General features: G+C 36.6%; 1 long non-coding RNA gene across 2 annotated transcripts in view; it reads right to left on the bottom strand.

Moving 5' to 3' along the window:
• Window positions 1-2383: 2383 nt before the first annotated feature.
• LOC150007813 (uncharacterized) overlaps window positions 2384-10000 on the bottom strand; it is a 23741-nt gene continuing 16124 nt past the window's right edge. The window contains exon 4 of one of the 2 annotated variants that reach the window (XR_016511843.1): window positions 2384-2796. This is a non-coding gene — a long non-coding RNA (uncharacterized LOC150007813). Of the gene's footprint in view, window positions 2797-3856; window positions 4043-10000 lie in introns of those variants that run through there. The other variant, XR_016511842.1, reaches the window with a different exon arrangement.

Here is a 10000-nt window from a genome sequence, read left to right as displayed (position 1 = left end):
GTCTGACTATATGCCCAGAAAGGAGAGAAAAACCTGGACGTGGAAGAGCACTGCAATCTCTGCAACAGCTGAGTTGAGGTTGTGCAAACACGAAATAACAGTGAGGGAGCCCATCTCTGTGAGCTTCCCTGGGAAATTCATTGAGTGAACAGTGATGGAACTTCACAACGATATTACTTCCTCTCAGGCCAGCAAAGTCTCTCAAGCCAACTAGTTAGTCACAGTAGAGCTTATGTTTACAGTCCCGCCCTTCTCACTGACTTCATTTCGATTCGCAAAGCCCACTGTGTGGGAGATGCATGAAAAGAAGGGGCCCCTATTTCTCCAAGTCAGGTCAGATAAACCCACTCTCAGCAGGAACTCTGGGGCCCTGAGTTAGTCACTAACATCAATGAGTAGAGTCTTTGCAAAGGACAGTAGTGGCTCCTGGCCTAAGCCTTTATTGATGACAATGAAGAAGAATCAATATTGCTGCTAATTTTAAAAAGCAAATATTTACAGCACAGTTGCTTCGTTATAACATGGTTCATTTATACTTGGATGCACCTATTCTGATGTCAATTATATATATTTTTTATATATCACATATTAGTATATAGTATATATATGAGCTTCACAGTATATTTTTGGCTTCAAACAGTATTTTTCAAACTGCAGGTCACTGTGCTTTAGTGGATCAAATATCAACTTAGTAAATTACAGCTATCATTTTAAAAATAAAATAAGAGATTTAAAAAATATATATCAGAGCACATCACACATAAGAAGAAAATTTACTACTGAGTGAAACCTTTCCTCCGATACCACATATACTGGATCACAACGAGTAAAACATGTTTCTTATTGCCGGTTATGGTCAAAAAGCCTCATAAGATAAATTGATACTCCTGTTACTAAATACTAGTTTTAAAAAGTAGCATTTGTAGGTAGTTTTTCTTTTTCTTTTTTTTTTTTTTATCAACAGCTAATCTATGCATTACCTCAATTGATCTGCTGTAATTTTTATGTTTGTTAAAATCAATGTTGTGATTTTAAAGATGAACATAGTGATATTTACTTCTTATTTGCTCAGAAAATAAAAGAAACATATTTAGTATATAATTAACAACTGCATTTAGGGAAAGATAGGTCCCAAATTTAAAATAGAAAAGAAAAAAAGAAACCTCAAAAGAAAATCAGCTGAAAAAAATTCAGTAACAGGACACAAACCAGCAGACAAAAAGAATCCATCACCAAATTCTATTTCATTTTCCATGTACAGTGACCAGACCACTGGCAGGAATTTAAAAGCCAGAACTGCCATTTCTAAACCTTCATGATAGTTTTCAAATAATATCCTGATGACAGTCAATTTAGTTTTGGGGAAACAAAAACAAACACCTATTCAGTTAAACAACTTTGTTCCTGCATCTCATCTATTGTTCATCTAGGTGACTCTTAAACACACACGCACACACACAGCCCACAGATACGCATAAATGATTAAAGCTGAACTTGATCTTTCTAGTTCTCACTGAGATCCAGTTTATTTATGAGTCTACCAAGGTCACTAGAATTATCAAAAATTTTGTTAGTATATTTAATAATTAGAATAAATACTAAGTAGTTAGTTAACCAAGATATCATTAGGAAACATTTCTCACTGTTATTTTATTATTATTCTACCATAACAGAGGAAGAAAGTGTAGACCTACTGTTTGATGCACTCAGTCTGCAAAGGCGTGGCTGAGCTGAGTCTGATAGCCTGACCCATATTTTTGTAGTACGTCATTCCCTTAGGCAATACACTGCAGAGGTTTAGGGCTGGGAGAGACGTACAGGTCATGTAATTTGAACTTTGCACCTTCCTGATGAGAAAAAATGGGATAAAGTGACCTATTGGGATTCAATACAGGTTTTCGTTTGTCAGTTGAGTGTATTCTGCTGCTGTATGAGATGGAGCCCCTGAGTTTTATAGGGTCTTCAATTCTAATTGTCTGAGAGATGGAAGGGGAAGGAATCTAAGCAGCTGTGACTCCGCCTTCCATCGGGCCTGCTGTTTCTGGGGCAGACTGAGCAGGCATCTTGCTTCATGCCACAGACTTTCTGTTTCACAAGCAAGGCAGCTCGGCAGGTGAACCAAACAGATGGCACCGATACACTTCACTTCCTAGACTCATCCAAGGGCAATCTGAATCTCCATTCCTGCATTTTAAGGAGAAGCTGCCCTTGCTTGCATGCACTGAGCATTTCTATACAGCAGTGTCCTTTTATTTATTCATGAAACACTTACAATATATTGAACACATGCTATGGCCAGGAATAGTGGTAGGCCTTTCAGAGAGAAAAATGGTAGCAGAGGACAGGGCAGAATGTTATAAGCGACACCCTAATGGTACTTACATAAGGTTAAAATTATATTTATTGCATCTGTGTATTCTATACAGGTCTTGAAGTTAGATTCAAAGATTTCAGATTCACACAAAAATTATCACCAGCCAACTGAATTTTTTACCATCTGGCCCCATGTTTTCTATTCACAAAGATGTCACTGGAAGCAATTGGAAAGCATTTAGAAACCTGGCTTGTTGCCCCACTTGTGCTACTTATTAGCTGAGTGACCTTGAGCAAATTTTCCAGTCTCCCTGATCATCAATTGCTCTTCTCCTCTGCAAGCATGATAGCACTTACAGCTTTGTCAGAAGGACTAAGACGAGGCATGAGTGCAGTGCGGCTAAAAAGCAAGTTACTTCATCTCTCCGTGTTCACTGTCTTCGCTTGTGAAATTAGGATAATAGAATCCATATCATGCAATTGCTGTGAAAATTAAATAAGAAAATGACACATTCAAAATGATTTAATAAGTACATTTTAAGTGTTGTATGAAAGTGTCATATGAACTACAAAATACCTGATAAAAGTAAAATACTATCAACTGTTAAAGCGAAGTTCAGCCAAAAAAAAGAGTACTGGACTACAACCATCCCAAGGTGTTACACACCCAGGCAGTTGGCACCTTTACAGCTCAAGCCTTCAAGCTCAGTGCTACTTGGAAACTTCAAATAGATGGCTCTGCTTTGACTGTAATGTTGTATACCTCTCCAGCTGAACGATTGTTCCCTTTTGGAATCTCTCTTCTCATCTTCTCTTTCTTTTTTAGATCACTTCTCAAAGCATAATTTCTTTAAGGACCAATTCTAAGTGTTTATGTTAGTCCTGGGAAAAGACACCGAGGATTTCCATCTTAGTCTATGCATCTATTTATATCCTCTAAAGCAGTAAGAATAATATAAATATTTCCCATCCTTGAAATGTCACATCCTCAAAATTAGTTAGAGAATTTGGAAATGGAAGGTTAGCTGGGTAGAGAGGAATTCTTACCAGAATTTGAAATTACAAGGAGAAGACTCAATACTGTTTTCTTTGGGTTTGAACCCACACACTGCTTATGGGTGTTGAAGAATTCCTGCTCCTGTGACCATTGGAAATTGAGTGTTAGCCTATCTTTAGACCCATTTTTGAAATGGTTCAGTTCAAGTAAAAAATTCATTGGCTACTTTATTTTATTTCACCCATTCAAATGACTGTTTTCAAAGCAACCGTTTTTTGTTGTTGTTCAAGTTCACTCAGTTCTTCCATATAAAACAGTTTGTAAGTGGAGGCAAAACTTAATATCTCATTTGATGGAAGAAAATGAGAATGACTAAAATATGAGCATTCCTCAAATCCAGACTTGTTCAGTACATAGTAAGCAAAAGCGTGTGACGAAGCATAGGCATTTAGCTTAAACCTGTATGACTACCCATTCTTTTAATGTATTGGTCTTTTAATAATTTTTGAAATTAAAAAAGAAGAAAGAGCCCTGGTTGGTGTGGCTCAGTGGATTGAGCACCAGCCTGTGAACCAAAGGCTGGCCAGTTCAATTCCCAGTCAAGATACATGCCTGGGTTGCGGCAGGTCCCTGGCTGAGGGTGTGCGAGAAGGCAACCACATATTGCTATTTCTCTCCCTCGAGGAGTTGGAATCGGAGGAGAATAATAATCTTGTTGCAAAGTATGGAGAGCTGCAAATGAGAAGCAGGTAAAACTTTCAGCTAAAGTAATCCAAATACACACTTCTGTGCCTGTCGCATATTTCGAAGACAATCACCTCAGTTTCCATATTTTCTAGTCAAAAGTTTTATTCTGACCTAGCTGTCCTGGAAACACCTGCATCTGTTTTGTAATATTGAACCTCAGTTTGGAGCTGCTGGCACTGGACCGCTCTCTATAGATAATAGGGCACACATAAATGATTAAAACAAGGCAGCCAGAAACCAGATCTTGTTGGCCCTCTCTGGGATCAGATTCATTGATCAGCCTACCAAGGTCACTGACCTCGATTACCCAGAGCCCAGCTACAAAAATGATTAATTGATCCATTCTCTCATTTCACTCATTTCATTTAAAGAAGAAAAAAAGAAAATATTTCCAATGAATTGATCTGTAAACCATTGTACTTAGCTTGCTGCGGCCTCTAAAACACTTATTAATAGTAAGGAACAGAGGAGTGAACAAAGAAACCATAGCTTTTCTTAGATATTTTCCTTACATTAAATAACTTGTTATCCCAAGTTCAATCCTCTCTCTACACCTCCTCATGCTATTCTAAGTCAAAAGGTATATAGTTATATGAATTGAAAGAATGGATTTCTGTAGAGGAAATATTTAAGACACTTCTAAAAATGTGTTTATTTTATTTTTTAAGTATATTTTATTGATTATGTTGTTACAGTAGTTCCTTTCATTCCCGCCTTTGCTCCCCTCCACCCAGTACCCCCCTTCCCTCCAGCAATCTCAGCTCCCTTAGTTCATGCCCATGGGTCATGCATATAAGTTCTTTGGCTTCACCCTTTCCTGTATTATTCTTAAATTCCCCCTGTCTATTTTGTACCAACTGATTGTTTTTTAATCCCTGAACCATATCCCCATTTCTCCCCCTCCCCCCTACCAGCTGATAACCCTTCAAATGATCCCCATACCTATGATTCTGTTCCTATTCTGGCTTCCTTAGTTGAATTTTGTTTGTGTCTTTTAGATTCAGTCATTGATAGTTGTGAGTTTGTTGTCATTTTAATGTTCATAATCTTGATCTTCTTTTTCTTAAGTAAGTCCCTTTGACATTTCATATAATAATGGCTTGGTGATGATGAACTCCTTTAGCTTTATCTTGTCTGGGAAGCACTTCATCTGTCCTTCCATTTCAAATGATAGCTTTGCTGGATAGAGTAATCCTGGTTTCAGGTTGCCTTTCATCACATTGAATACTGCTTGCCAATTCCTTCCTGCCTGCAAAGTGTCCTCTGAGAAATCAGCTAATGGTCCTATAGACACCCCCCTGTAGGCAACTCTCCGCCTCTCTCTTGCTGCTCCCAGTACTCTCTTTTTATCTTTCACCTTTGGCATCTCAATCATGATGTGTCCTGGTGTGGTCCCCTTTGGATTCAGCTCGCCCAGGACCCTCTGTGCTTCCCAGACCTGTATGTCCATCTCTTTCACAAAATTTTGGAAGTTTTCCTCATTTTTTTCCAATTCTTTCTTCCTCATTCTGCACTGGTCGACTGTTTTTTTCTTCCTTATGTCCCAAATCATTGATTTGAACTCTGGTTTCCTTCCCTTCACCATTGGTTTTGTGTGGATTTTCCTTCTTTTCACTTAGCATAGCCTTCACTTCATCTCTTGTGCATTTGCCATACTCAAGCACATCTGTCAAGCCTGTGAGCATCTTTACCACCAGTGTTTTGAATTCTGCATCTGTTATGTTGTCCATCTCCTCATCTGTTATGTTGGCTATCTCCTCGTCACTTAGTTCTCCCTCTGGAACTTTGATCCATTCCCTCTTTTGGGCCATACTTCTCTGTTGTCTCATTCTGACAGGCTCCTGTGTTTGTCTGCCTCCACATCCCAGGTAGAGCTGTCACTCCTGTTACATTGTAAGGGGAAGAGCCTTAGGGATTAATCAGTACATGGCAACCTGTTTCAACACGTTGTGGCGCTGTATGTGGGGAAGAGGCCTGAGGGGAAACAATGCCACTTGCCCCTTTTCCAGGCACCTCTCACACTTCCACACTGTACTGGTGCCCCTCTAGCTGCTGCCCTGGCCTTCATTCCCAGAGTGGGTGGGTCTGCGAATGTTCTTGGACCATGGAGGCCCTTTAAACAATCGGATTCTGCTGAGAGACCCGCAGTTTCTGCCTCCACCCCAACCCTCACTGGTCTGCACAGTCAGAAGCAATGAGGCTTGATTTTTCCCCAGTGCTGGGACTGTGAGCTGCGAGATCCGGTGAGGAGCTTGGAATATTCCCCAGGTGTCCCTCCTGACTTTTTAAAACATGTTACTGCACTTTCCACTGGCCTGCCGCTGCTGCTGCCGCCGCTGTCACCACCACACCAGGTCCTCTCCACCCGTCCTACCTGTCTGGATGAGTATTTCTTCTTTATATCTTTGTTTGCTGGACTTCTATGCAGCTTGATTTTCTAGAACTTCTGGTTATCTCTAGTTTTGAAGTAGTCATATTTCATCTTAGTTGTGAAGGGAGTTGCAATATGTCTGTCTACACCTCCATCTTGGCTGGAAGTCAAATGTGTTTATTTTTATAGCCATCAATGGATGTTGAGCAAAACAGTTTCTCTTGAAACTTCAGGAGAAATGCTGTCCATTAGAAGTTTCCTGCATATTATTGCCTTCTTTGTGGAATGATGAGCATAAAGAATATAATAAGGTCATATGTATAAACGAATTTATTTTTATCATAGTGACCAATAGTTGAAGAATCTATTTATTCTAAGCATTTGGACAGCATCATGCAATATTGTCAAAATTTATTTAAATGAATTAGACAAAGTACTGTACTGCTAAATATTTAACAACTGTTTTGGGGGTGGAAGCCCTGATTTGCTGTTGTGCTTATATCTATTGCGAATAGACATCCACTGTGACTGATTGCAAACTATCAATGTAAAGTCACTGAACATGGAGTTAGAAAGAAATATGTTGTAGGATCTGCCAGATTTAGCAAATAAAAAGTCAGAATGCCCAACTAAATTTAACTGTCAGGCAAACAACAAGTAATTATTTTAGTATAGTATAAGTATTTCCATGTAATATTACGGACATATTCATACTAAGAAATTATTCATTGTTTTTCTGAAATTCAAATTTAACTGAACATCCTGGATTTTATCTGGCATTCCTAATATTGATACTGTAGACATAAACAACCTCAAGTGCATAAATAATAGTCAAAGGTAATGATATGTTTTAAGTATGTATTATGTTTCTTTTGAATATGATTTAAATTTTAAGTTTACATAGTTTGATTTTTAATCATGACTGACAACTAGCTCACACAATTTCTGAAAATTTAACAATTGTTTTTGCATGTCAGCTCTAGCACACCTCTGATATTATACTTAAGCATAATAGTTCTACACCAGAGCTAGGTTATGTAAACACAATGATAGCACATATTTTAAAGTGTACCTCAACTCACAATATTACTAGGATTTTAACATAGCTTCTAAATATAGTTTTGTTAAATTTCACATGAAGTAAATTTCACTACACTGAACTATCCCAACCCTTGTGACACCCCAACTTCCACCTCTGGGGAAATTTCTGTGCAGCAAGGAAAAATACATCGTTAGACTCCCTCCTTTCTGTTTTTAAGGATTTGTATGGTATCCAGCCCTCTTTAGAATTGGGTGATTTTAATAAAAAATCTCTAACTTCAAAGCTTCTGACATTTTTCTTTTTTTCCAGTGTGGGATTGAAAGATGGAGACCTAAAGAGAAGGTCCTTTTGTTTTTGTGTCTAGCTGAGCACTTTCATCAGATATTGGTAATGCAAAGATAATGTAATTTTGTTTGGAATAAGGCTGAAAATTCTGCTCTGACCCACAAAGCAATAGAATTAGGAATGTGTAGATTTGCAGTTGGGGAGAAAATATGATTAAAATGAGCATCTAGAGAACTCATTTATTGAGGAGACCCAAACAATAGTGTACCTAATTTTTTTAAATTAAATAATTAAATAAATAAAACAGGTGTCCCTAGTCAAACATTATGCTCAAAATTAACTTTCTTAGTGACATTTGGGACATTCTAATTTTATGATTTAAGAATTGTGTTGTGAATTATCACCCCATATAGATTCCTTTTTATTAAGCTAGGTTTTATTTTTAGTTTTCTTCAAGTGAGGAACCCTTAGTACAAATTCCATTTTATATCATAAATTTATGTATAATCTAGTTTAATTCTCAGTGAACATTTCCTCTGAATGGTAACTTCAGTTGTCCTGGTAGAACATAAAAATATATACTAAGTGTAATATTAAAAACAGTAGTTTCTAGTTTATGTCAGAGCCTATACCTGATAAAAAATGCATGAAAAGTAACAAATTTCGGTATAAATAACAGTAGCCAGCTACAAAGTTTTATAATACAGTCCTTTTTGTTAATGTTTTCATTGCTAAAAGGGTATCAAAAATAAGAAGTTATTAAATATGTTTGAAGTCTCTTCTATTAATTTGAATAGTAACACAGTAAAGTATTCCTATAGGATTTTCATAATTATTTATAAACTTTATTTAGTTTTCAAACTGACTATACCCGGAAGCAGTTATATTATTGATAATAAGTGAGCTGGACAGAATTAAATTATTTCACTAGTATAACGGATCTTAAAAGCTTCTTCTAACCATTTGACTGAACTGTTACTGATTAGCTCAGAGGTGCATCCTAAAATTATTTTTAAAGATTGCATTATTTGTCAAATTCGTATTACCTAGGACACTAAGTTATCAAAATTAATCTTCTTAGGTTTTACCTTTATAAAATTAAATGCATTCCATTTTTCTCATGAAATAGAAGGTGTAAAAATAAAAAAGAGAGATGATAAATTTATTTCAAATAGAAATGTAAAGCTAGTTTAAAGCTTCAAACAAAGTGTTTTTTAGAAAGTGTGGAAGAAATAAAATGGTAAATATAAAGGAAAGTGAAAAGAAATAATTTACTTATGACTGTCTCATTTGTATATAATAATACAGAATTATTATTGTTGCTGTTGTTATTCACTTCCATTAAAAAATAAGTGATTATATTTGGGACTTTGGCTCCTCATTCTTATATACCAGGATTTTTATGGTTGCTACTATTGTTATTTGCTCCTACTAATTTTTATTTAAGCTTACTAAAGAAGCTGTAGCATTTTCAATCACGCAATAATAAAAAGGTCACCAAATGATAACCAACGATCCCAAGTTTACCACACATCTCTGAGACTTTGGCAAGTCACCTTGCTTCTTTGAGTCTCATTTACCTCTGCTGGAAAACAGAATATTGGAACATATATTCCCTATGCTTTCTCTCTAAAATTATAAAATCCCTACTTTAAAATCCTGTGACCATGAACTCAAGCATTAATACAGAAGACCGGTTGCTTTAAATGACTCAACGACCTGCGTACAGTTAAGATGGTGAATGATAAGACTTAGGAGGCCCCTTTTCAGTTCTGTTTCATTAGATGCAAGTTCCATTATGTTTTTCTTCAATCTAAACTTGGTAGGAATTCACAATATCAATACATGTTAATTTAATTGGGGTTGTTAGGGGGAAAGTTTCATATTTTGAAGAAATTTATCACAGAGCATTGGATTTGTTATAGTCACAAACGGTAGAAATTATGCCCTTTACCAGTTTGATTTTAAGATAATACATCAACTTAAAAATCTGCAAGAGGGCACATAGTTTTTCAAATTACTTCAGAGAGTTCACTAGAAAAAAATGTAAAAACTTCTGTGGTAAACAGTCTTATCTTGTTTAGTGCTTTATTTGTAATTTCAAGCATAATGCCAGGCATATAACAAATCCTCCATAAGTCATGAAGAAAAGAGCTGGGTGATAATGGGGATCTTGCAAAACCCTCCCATGTGAATAAATCCTTATTTATTCTTTGCCACCTATTATACAAGCTGTGCCCAAAAG

The sequence above is a fragment of the Furipterus horrens genome, unplaced genomic scaffold, assembly GCF_987537825.1.
Source record: "Furipterus horrens unplaced genomic scaffold, mFurHor1.1.pri manual_scaffold_6, whole genome shotgun sequence".
Lineage (NCBI taxonomy): Eukaryota > Metazoa > Chordata > Mammalia > Chiroptera > Furipteridae > Furipterus > Furipterus horrens.
Note: the sequence above shows the minus strand (reverse complement) of the source record. Positions and strands in the feature narration are given on the sequence as shown.